This window comes from Mya arenaria, chromosome 1, assembly GCF_026914265.1.
Source record: "Mya arenaria isolate MELC-2E11 chromosome 1, ASM2691426v1".
Classification (NCBI taxonomy): domain Eukaryota; kingdom Metazoa; phylum Mollusca; class Bivalvia; order Myida; family Myidae; genus Mya; species Mya arenaria.
The window spans coordinates 39,238,586-39,250,099 of NC_069122.1; the positions used below are offsets into that span (position 1 = coordinate 39,238,586).

Consider the following 11,514-nt stretch of genomic DNA (forward strand, 5'->3'; position numbering starts at 1 on the left):
GCTAGCATTCCAGTTAATGCCCTCACAATGTACACAAATCGTCAAATGATGTTTTGGCAGTCGACGCTGTCAAGTATTTTTAATGTTTCAAACGAAAAAAGGCTAAGTCATCCGAGAAAAAGACCAGCTATGAAAAGAAACGAAAACGACGCTGGGTCGAGTCTTGGGGGAAACAATTTTCCTGGACTCAGACACAGCGAGAATGGTCATTTTGGCTATTTTTCGGACTGCTCCAATTTTCGGATGCTCGGTTTTTGGAACTTTACGATTTCACTTTACATTGCGATAAATTGTAATTTACTTCAAAATAAATGTAAGATTACAAGGCTAAGATAATAAGAGGTTGACTGTTGGTTCTTATAATTCAATTTTATTTCATCCTTAATAATTTGAATGTATGTGCTATTAGTTACAAATTTCATGACAACTGATTTATTTCAAATACAGCAAGCCCTGATGTGCAGGTTGAATCTGGAAATGGGTTTTGATGTGAAGTATAAAAACAAAATGAGCCCCCAAAAATTGGGCAAGTAAAAAATCCATTCGGGCAAGTGAAAATGGCTAGGTGGTTGCCCGAAGGGCAACCAAGTATTAGAATAAGCGTCAAGCCCTGTATACACAATTATAAAAAATACTATTACCAAGTTGTCTCTTAAGGTTAAGGGAGCCTATACTGTCAAAAGTTAAATATATATAATTTGTCCCCCTAATGCCATAAAATATGGATGGTCCCCTTAATGCCTCAAAAATAATATTATATATACACTGGTCTCCATAAACCCTTCTACATATATATACCTGTCCCCTTAAAACCTGCAATATACTTACAAATTATTAAGGAGACCCCAAATTACGTATATTTTTTGTTAATTAATTTAAGAAGCCTAAATTTTGTACTCGTAATAAATGATCATTTCAATACTAAATTATCAACAAAAAAGCAAAATAAAGTATAAAACAAAAAATATACAAATTGTCTCCTTAATGCCGTAAAAAATATACGGTCACCTTAATGCCCTAAGTAGATATATATATATATATATATATATATATATATATATATATATATATATATATATATATATATATATATATATATATATATATATATATATATATATAATTTTATACAAATGTATAACCTTTTCTTGTGACCACTATATAGCGGATTAAGGCTCTCCCAATTTGTCCCCGATCTCTGTATGAAAACATGATTATGCAAGATAATAATTAGTTCCCCTTATCATGTCATACGCGAGCGGGTTATGGGGAGCGGCCTCGACCTTGCTTACCCAGGAATATTTATTACAGAATAAAATTAATTATAAGTAAGTAAGAATTTTGTCTATTATTGTGACATGTACATTTCAAACAAAGAAGAAATAGCATATTATATACAAACATTTGCACCCGACCCGAATGTTTTTTACTATAACAGAACTGGGATGAGGGCTGGGGCATGATAATTAAGTATTTTTGAGAAACTTAAATTTTAAGTTCCGTTGTCAGCTTTATAGCAACACGTGAAATGAACGGCTTGGCCTTTTTTTAAGCGCATCTAAAATTGACAAACAGTTTTTATATATTACACATATATTGGTTGTGCGTAACCTTCGCGATTATCGTACAGGCGCAAAATTATATGCACCGATGACGTCATTTTACCTAATATTTGTTGACAGATAATCGGAAGTAAATTTTCGGACGATACGCAGTAAGTGATTTTGGGGGTTTTATGGGTCAGTTGCACGCAATACAAGCTTTACATTCATGGCATTGATGCATATTGCAGAGTAGTGATTAATGAAGAATAGAAACAGTTATGTATATGTTTTTTGTTGTTGTTTTTTTAATTTATATTTGTGCAACAATTCTTTTTTATTAGCTCAGTTTACCATGCATGTGAATTTGCAGTAGTCTTTAATAATAGACGTATTATACGGAATTCTTCCAATCCCTAACGTTTAAACCGGTTTGTGCAAAAACCGGGGGTGTTTGAAAAATATTGAAATTGTATTAAGTGTATTTTATGGTTGAAATTGATCATAAAGGTTAATATTCATATTTTACCATGTAAGTGAAAAGTTATTCTGCACAAAACAAGCATTTAATGCATTAAAACACATTATTTACCTTCCAAATAAAACGAAAGTGGACTGACACAGACAACAATTATGCCAAGTGCAACAACTCGACCTAGTCTAAAATAATAGACGTGTTATACGGGATTCTTCCAATCCCTAACGTCTAAACGGGAATGTGCAAAAAACGGGGGTGTTTTAAAAATATTGAAATTCTTTTAAGTGAAGTATTTTATGGTTGAAATTGATCATAAAGAGTTATTTTCATATTTTACCATGTAAGTGAAATGTTATTTTGCACTAAACAAGCATTTCATGCATTAAAACAAGTTGTTTACCTTTCCAACAAAACGAAAGTTGACTGACACTGACAACAATTATCCGAAGGGGGACAACTCGTTACAATCGTAAGAACTCGGCCTCCTCCGACAAAGCTTCGAGAAAGACCTCGTTATACAATCGTAACAACTCGGCCATGGCCGAAATGTTCCGAGCGATTTAAAACTGTGCCCTGAAGCCTTGCAGGTGCCCTTCATGTATATATCGTTATGTTTTGACAGAATGAAATGAAGAAAAGCCGTCAAACTCATAATTATAAGTTGGATATTTATTTTTTGTGTACGGAACTAATATAAAATAACATTATCTGGTAATATTTCTTGTTTTTATGATATTTTATAGACGCTATATGCTTTAACCCGGAATCCTGATCGGAACAACTACCCACTTTTGATACTAAACAATTTGTACGTGAAGGATTTGCCATATCAAAAATCTAAAAAAAATCTGTCAACGTACAATTATTTGGACTACAACTCAACCCAATCGTAAAAACTCGGCCTCCGACAAGCTTCGATATAGACCTTGTAAATACAGTCCTAACAACTCGGCCATGGCCGAAATGTTCTGATTGTTTTAAAATTGTGCCCTTCATGTATATATCGTTATGTTTTGACGGAATGAAATGAAAAAACACAACATCGAAGTCATAATTGTTCATTGGCTTTTTATTTTTTGTGTACGGAACTCATATGAAATAACCTAATCTAGTAATATTTCTTGTTTTTATGATATTTTATAGACGCAATATGCTTTAACCCGGATTCCCGATCGAAATAACTTCCCAATTTTCTTACAAGACAATTTGCATACAGTGAAGGATTGCCAAATCGAAAATCGTAAAAAAATCTGTTAATGTACAATTATTTGGACTAAAATTTGCAGATACTGAGATAGTCCACCTAAATGGGTGTAAAGTAACTCTTGGAAGAGTGTTCCCAGTGCACACCCAATTTCACCAGAATTGCCTATCCAGTGTGCTAGAAAGTATGATTATCATTGATCACTCCTTGTACATACCGGTATTTGTTTGCCTTTTCAGGACCAGTGATGACAGGCAGCAGTCATGTCCTGTCTTTGTACAGACAGCTTCTAAGGAAAGGCCAAGGTCTCAAACTGACAAACAAGGAGTACTTCTTTAACAGAGTGCAGACAGAGTTCAGGAACAATAAACGCCTTCACAAAGCAGCAGACATCAAAACTGCTATAGAGGTGTGTTAAGTTAAGGTGAATTATAATGCCTCCCCAATCAATGGGGAGAAATATTGTTTTTGCTCGATTTGTCTGCCCATCCGTCTTTCTATTCATCACAAATTGTGTCCACTCCATTTCTCTTTAACTGCTTGAAGGGTTTTGAAATAATAATAATTATCCACAAATGTTCACCAGATTGAGAAAATGTGTAGGGCAGGTCAGTTCAAGGTCAAGGTCATACTTACAGGTCAAAGGTCATTTGATTCCATTCCGTGTCCGCTCCATATCTATTGAACTGCTTGAAGGAATTTCAAATAACTTCCCACAAAAAGGCCACAATGTTCACATATTGAGACAATGTGTACAGTACGTGTTACAAACAGCTCCATTCAAGGTCAATATCACACTTAGAGATCTTTTTACTTTGTTATTGTGTCAATATGCTTCAAACTACCAACATGTGTAATCAACAATGTCTCGAGAGTCCTTGATGATATATTTTCAATTAAGTTATTTAAAAAAGATTGGAAAATAGTGGGTGAAATTTCTTTCCTGATTTCAAAAATGCAAATATCTTTTTTAAAATAGCTGCAATCACCACTAAGCCTCAAGACATTGTTGATTTGGTAGCTCCGATACTTTTGACTCATAAACATATTCATTTTGTATTCATGAAGACATTTCCGGGAAAATGTAATGCTTTTTTATTGGAAATCTGATCAAATCTTCTTGCTTAAAAATTGCTCATCTACTTATTACAGCTTCACATGTTGCAACGGATATATATGAACTATGCTTGCTATATATTGAACCTCAAAACTATATAAATTGATTTTTTTAAGCATTTTAAGCCTTGGTCCTTTAAATGACGTTTCCATTGTGGCCGGCCCTTAATATCATCTTAGATCTATGTAGTTGCTCTTTTAGTGCTGTTCAAGTTTATATCCTTAAAAAGAAAATTGTTATACACTGTATCATGTAAATAATATTTATATAGTGTTATTTGTTACTTTCAGAAAGCAGAGACGTTTTTGAAGAATGACAGACTAGTATGAACATTATGGAATATGCTACAAATCTTGAACTGACAACAGAAAAAATACTATAAACTTGCGGCTGCTTTTTAAAAAAAAAGATGGCGAATTTGAATGAAGAGCTTGCGGACAGCATTTTAATGATAAATGCTGTGCAAGCAAATGATGGAATTGTACTCAGACAGCTACTTGAAAAGAAACAAACACAAGCAAACCTGGACACAAGCTTGTGTTGGGCGTCACGGCTTGGTCACTATTGCCTTGTCGTAATGCTCATCGATTATGGAGCCAGCCCTGGATCAGAAGTCTGGGGTGGATTTACACCATTGCTATGGGCAACCATTTTTGCAGGTGATTTGAATGTGATCCACTATTTGATAAAATGTGGTGGAAATGTGAACCACTGTTCCAACAAGCGAAAACAAACGCCGCTCCATGCAGCTGTTATTAAGGGGGACCACCTTGTCGCGCAGGCCCTGATAGATGCTGGCGCAAATCTAGACCACCAGGATTATCTTAACAAGACTCCTTTGCTCCATGCTGTACAAAGAAATCTTCAGGAATGTGTTAAAACATTGATTTTGAACAACTGTAATGTAAACCTGCCAGGATTTGTAAATGGATCTCGATTATCTCCCTTGTTAGTGGCTCTTTTACAAAATAACTTGGAGATTACTAAAATGCTTATTCTAGCTGGAGCAAGATTTGAACAAATGGCTATATACCAGACATACACGTTAAGGCAGTTTTACAGGACTGTCGAGGATAATTTGAATTTTGAGATTAGACCTGTGTATTTGAAACAGCAATGTCGAGTAAGCATTCGAGAGTTTTTGAAGCCCCAGTTTTTAGAAAAGCTTCGAAAAATTGACTTGCCTCCTGCCCTACGAGCTTTTATTAGTATGGAAGAACTGAATAGAATGTTTTAGATATTTGTTTTAGATATTTGCTTTTTTAATAGTTTTTAAAGCTGCACTCTCACAGATTGAACGTTTTGACAACTTTTATATATTTTGTCTTGGAATGAGCCAATATATGCGAAAATACATAAATGGAAACCAGTGACATAAGACTGCTGACAAAAAATCAGTTCGCAGATTTTCATATTTAAGTTAAATAAATGATGTTTTATGCATACCGGTATTTCTTACATATATAAACTGTAGTAACCCTTTTAGCCAAAAAATATTCATTTTTAAAAGGAAATTTATATGAAAATCTGCAACCTGATCTGTTGTCAGCAGTGTTATATCACTAGTTTGCAGATAATTATAATTTATGCTAAAATTGGCTCATTCCAAGGCAAAAAATAAAAAAAGTTGTCAAAATGGTAAATCTGTGAGGGTGCAGCTTAAAAGGGACTCACTCATGTATTTTGACCAAAAATATTTCTTCAGCATTTAAGAACGCATGAGTGAGTCAGTTTAATACATTCATGCGCCATTGTTATCTTGTTATCGACTATTTGTTTTAACCCATAATTATATATTGTAATGTTATTATATATATATTTTTTTGTTTTTGAGAAATGTTTTTAATGACTTTTCAAGTTTGTTTTTTACTTTAACATACATTATATACCTTTGTAATTATACACCTTTGTAATTTTGGTATGCAGAGATGAATGTGTGTATTGAGGTTTTTTAATATTTTAATGATATGAACATTCCTGTATAATTAACATTCTTTTATCATATTGCTAAGCTTGTTTTTCGTGTAATTTAACTTGAAATTGAAATCATCTCACTCTCTGTAAGTTACATGTTTTAAGCACCAAACGTTTACCACAAAATATATGAAGTCTTCATACTTGGCTACAAATGTGAAGAATTTTTCTTCTTTATGAGTTACAATGTACCACAAAATCTGATAAATCTCTTTTAACCATGGTCCACTGGAAAGTATAGAATAATTAGTATATATACATGTTTGAGTATAAAAAAGAAATATCATTAGTCGCCATATATCTGATCAATTAAAATGGAAAGGAACTTCAGGTTCCTTTCTTTTGTTTGATAAATCAATGAGATTTCAAAATATAAAAATACTAAATGATGTTAAATACTAAATGATGTTAAATACTAAATGATGTTTTAATTACAATGATAAAGTTATTCCTTTGTCCTACATACATGTATTATTCCCAGAGCACATGCCCATAACTTATAATAAGGTGAAAACTGTTAAGAAAGAACACATTTTGCTGTTGAGTTTTGATTTTGTAATTTGTTTGATAAAGTTTTCCAAAATAAATACGTTGAACTTCAAAAAGTCTTAGCAAATATTGTGTGTTGTTTTCATTAAAAAAACATGTGTCTAAAATGTAAGAGATAGCACCATTTTAGATAGCTAGGGCCCTGAAGAATTTGTCCTATAATAATCACCGTCTCTCCGCCGGACAAACATTTAGGGTTATTTATGGGTTTTTTAGCTCACCTGAGCACAAAGTGCTCAAGGTGAGCTATTGTGATCGGTCTATGTTCGGCGTCTGTCGTCCGTCGTTTGGCGTCAACAATTAGTTATAATCATCTTCTTCTCCTAAACCACTTGGACAATTTTGATGAAACTTCATAGGAATGATCCTTGGTTGGTGCTTTTTCAAGTTTGTTCAAATAAATGAATTCCATGCAGAACTCTGGTTGCTATGGCAACCTAAAGGAAAATGTCTTCAATTGGTTATAATCATCTTCTTCTAAACCACTAGGACAATTTTGAAGAAACTTCATAGGAATGATCCTTGGTTGGTGCTTTTTCAAAATTGTTCAAAGAAATGAATTCCATGCAGAACTCTGGTTGCCATGGCAACCTAACAGAAAATTACAAAAAAAATTTGGCAAATTCTAAGAAGCCTAAGTGCTTAAATATTTGGTGTGTAACATTGTCGATTGGTTATCTACCATGTTTATTCAAATTATGCCCCTGGAAAAGAATGGCCTAAGCCCATGGGCTACAAGTTCATTATATATACATTTTGTTAAAATCTGATAGTTATGTAAAGTTTACTCTTAAAACAAGGGCAGCAAGTCTTGCTATGTGGTCTCCCTTTTTGTTGGAGATTTCACTACTTTTTTTATTTTTAGTAACAAGGGAATAGACTTCTGAGGTAATTATTGTCCATTTTTAGGTTCATAGATTCAAATAATTATTATACACTTTATTCTTTAGAAGAAATTTCATTTTTACTTAATAATAAATTTAATAATCAGACTTTTCCATTGAACTTCATGTAGATTATTGTTCATGCAGATGCTACATTCTATCTTCTGTGTGGATAGTGTTATTCACTTAAAACTTATATGAAGAAAACAGTTTTTTATTAACATTAGACATGTAGAAGGAATGTGATGTTGTCCTAGATGGCTAAATGTGATAATATTAGTTGAAGGTGCTGAATGTGATCTCATATTTGATTTTTAGAGCTTAAGGCAGTTTATTGATTTTATTGGATGGTGCACTGTTTGTTGTTTGGGTATCTATACTAAAGGTTCTTTCAGTGTGCAAGCAATATAACATAGTTTTGTCAGTGTGTAGGCAATCGAACAAAGTCCTGTCAGTGTGCAGGCAACTGAAAAAGTCCTGTCAGTGTGCAGGTATCTGTACCAAGTGCTGTCAGTTTGCAGTCAATTATCAAGTCCTGTCAGAGTGAAGACAACTAAACAAAGTCCTGTCAGCGTGCAGTCATTCACCAAGTCCTGTCAGTGTGCAGGAAACTGTGACAAGTCCTGTCAGTGTGCAGGCAACTGGGACAAGTCCTGTCAGTGATTATCCAGGCAACATGTTTGACCAGTATGTTTTTCAATATTCTTTGAAAACAAATATCAAGCTATATTGATAACAAAGGTTAAACTCTTTTACTCAGGTGAGCGATTTAGGGCCATCATGGCCCTCTTGTTTGACAATAGGGTTGGGGAGTGTTTGCTTAGTTAACTTTTGAACCATTTTCAACTTCAAACTTAATGAAGTTTGCTCACAGTTGCAATACGCTCTTTTATGACAAGTGATGTAACTAAAACTTAAATAGTGACAGATTTATATAATTGCCCCTTGTAAGCTGTCAGATGCAAATTCATCAAATCAGCTTACTTTTCAACCATTTTTTATTTTAAATGAATGACGTCTAAGCAGCAATATAGTTATGTGTGTGCGTGTGCGTGCGTGCGTATTAGAAAACATGCTTAAAATTTAGAAAAAATGAAGGGCATTGTATGTTTCACTCATGCTCATCAAGAACGATAACTCTATTACCAACTGTTCCCTTATTGTCTCCCTTAAAATGAATGTATTCATAACTGTTCTTCTGTCCAAAAATATACTCAAGAATAGAGTGAAACTCTGAAATTTATTGATGGCAATACATATTTGTACCCACAGGGGATTCTCATGATAAAATACCCTATATTTGTTGTATAGTCTATTTAATGATATGAATTGTGTAGTTATATACAATTGTAGCGTGCGACGTCAAAGACCCTTCAGAGAAAAGCATGCTTGACCCTGAAGGGGTCGACTGGTCTTTATATACAATTCTCAATCCACACGGAGCCCGGGCTTTGCTAATTTGCATATTACCAACCAAGTAAACATACGTACTATGAACATACATTAAGCTTTTAAGTTATCCTTTCACATATTTACGTGGAACTTATTACATCACATCGACCGACCAATTAAATCTTAGCTTTGATGTGCTAAAAACCTACTGTTCGAAATCGCGTTTTGTGCGCTACGAATTGTCTGTCTCTTCCTTGCGAAAAGGGGCACTACTGTCGGGCTTGTATGTCCTGATAGACGAGCACGCTTTGCTACGTTTACTTGCATACAATGGTAAGGCATTCCACCAGTATATTTCAGCAGAGATTCGGATTCCATGCGTCCCTGATCATTTAATATTATGGCGTTATATCTTACACTGAGACATGCTAATATTGTAAGATGATGCGAGAACAAATATGCGATGAGATGTTTAACTCATGCATATGATTAAAATCTTCTATACATTCGCAAAAAAATAAGACCGTATGCGAAAGTGAATCCTGTTTAGCCATTCACGTAAACAACAATTAACAGGAAAAAAATAATTTACAAAATATGTTTAATCAAATTAAAGAACATTTTCGAGAATATATATGTTAGATACTATTGCATGGTAATGAGGAGCGAAACTTTGCAAAATATAAAATCACTGGGTTCAATTTAATGATAAACGTTACATTATTCAATTGCTATCAATCCTCTATTCATTTTTTATTAGACTGAAATACCTTTTTGAGCATGAACTCGGTTGCTATTGTGATTAAAAAATGTGCACAGTCGGTTAAAATTTGAAACTTTGTAGAACACGCTTCCATAAAATATGCATATGATCCAAAAAACACAAGGCCAAATCTAGATTTATCAAAAATGGCTGGCAAAATTCAAGATGGTCGCCATAATTATGTTATATATAGCTGTGGTGCAACCTGGTACTTGAATAAATGCCCTCTTTAGTGACATTAAATAGTTATAAAGATGTTGAAACTGAACTGTTTGAAAATTCATATATATACTCATTGAAATGTTTGTGTTACCAAGGCAATCATGACATCCTTAAAAATGATTATTATACCGGTTTTTACAGCAAAGAACCTTATACTTGTATAATATTATACTTAAAACGACGAAATGTTACATTTACAGTGTTGCAGTATTGCAGACGTTTTTTAACTTAATTTTGTGTAACCTATGTATGATGATGACCGGGAAATACAAGATGGCGTTCAAGATGTCCACCATGATTATCTAAATGAGTATTTTCCATCTCCAAGGATGACACCCATTTAAAAAGATATTTCTGTTTATTTCAATGTATATTATTTATATACGTACCTTAAAATTACATGCTGCATTGACTACTTCAAGGATATGGTCAAGGCCCTATCAGGGTCAATGAATGAAAATGCCACAATTGGGTGTCATTCCATTATTTTGTATAGGCATTTCAAGTAATGATTATAAGCATTAGATGAAAGAAGCTTTTTGTTGCAATTGGAATTGTTTTATTTTCTAAAACAGACACTATTGACAACATATACATGTATTCTATACATACTTAGAGAACAAATATACAAAATAATTGTACTGTAAGAAGAAAAACAGGATTTTGGTCAATCACATTAGCGAACAAATCTTGTCGGTGGAAAATGGCTGCCATGGATACAAAAAGCTTATTCTATAAAAGAAACACCTAATATTTCTATTTTATAGTGTTTCTTTGTAATATTTTGACTAAATTGTAAAGTCAAAAAATGTATTTACTGAGGTAATATAACAACTTATTTTTTATGACAATTTCTCTTTATAGCATGAAGGGTGATTGCGGCCATCTTGGATTTTGGCGGCCATCTTGGACGAAATTTAGGTGGGCCCTGTGCTTTTTTTAACCATAACATGCCTATGTGTTTTCAGGGAAAGTCTCATAATTTTAACCAAAAGTGCCCAATTTAATAACATTTCATTACGATATGACGGGACTAATAGAGCCATGGTTTATCATGTTGTTTATTTCTGTTGTTGTTTTTCAAAGAACAGTACATAGGGTAGTATTATCCCCCTTTATGAAAACTTTTTGTACATATTTGTAATGCTCTACTAGAATTGCGAATCACATATCATATTTGCATATCAAATGCATATCTCCTATTAGGAAGATTATAAGTATCTTCCATGGCCGAGAGTGTAAGATAGGTTTATTCCGACCCGAGCGTAGGGTGTTTTGCGGAAACGAGTATATATAGCTACCCAAGTGTTTAAATGTAGGCAAGGGTAGGTTTTGAACTTACTTAATTCCGTTATAAAAAAGACCATCGAACAGGTCAAAAGCAATCGGT

General features: G+C 33.5%; 1 long non-coding RNA gene across 2 annotated transcripts; it reads left to right on the forward strand.

Annotated features, from left to right (window-relative positions):
* The first annotated feature begins 1,645 nt into the window (after positions 1-1,645).
* On the forward strand, positions 1,646-6,913 carry LOC128236683 (uncharacterized). 2 transcript variants are annotated; one of them, XR_008261403.1, is made up of 3 exons: positions 1,646-1,714; positions 3,463-3,632; positions 4,631-6,913. It is a non-coding gene; the product is annotated as an uncharacterized LOC128236683 (long non-coding RNA). The 2 variants fall into 2 exon arrangements; XR_008261405.1 differs by having other exon boundaries at positions 1,695-1,819.
* The last annotated feature ends 4,601 nt before the right edge of the window (positions 6,914-11,514 follow it).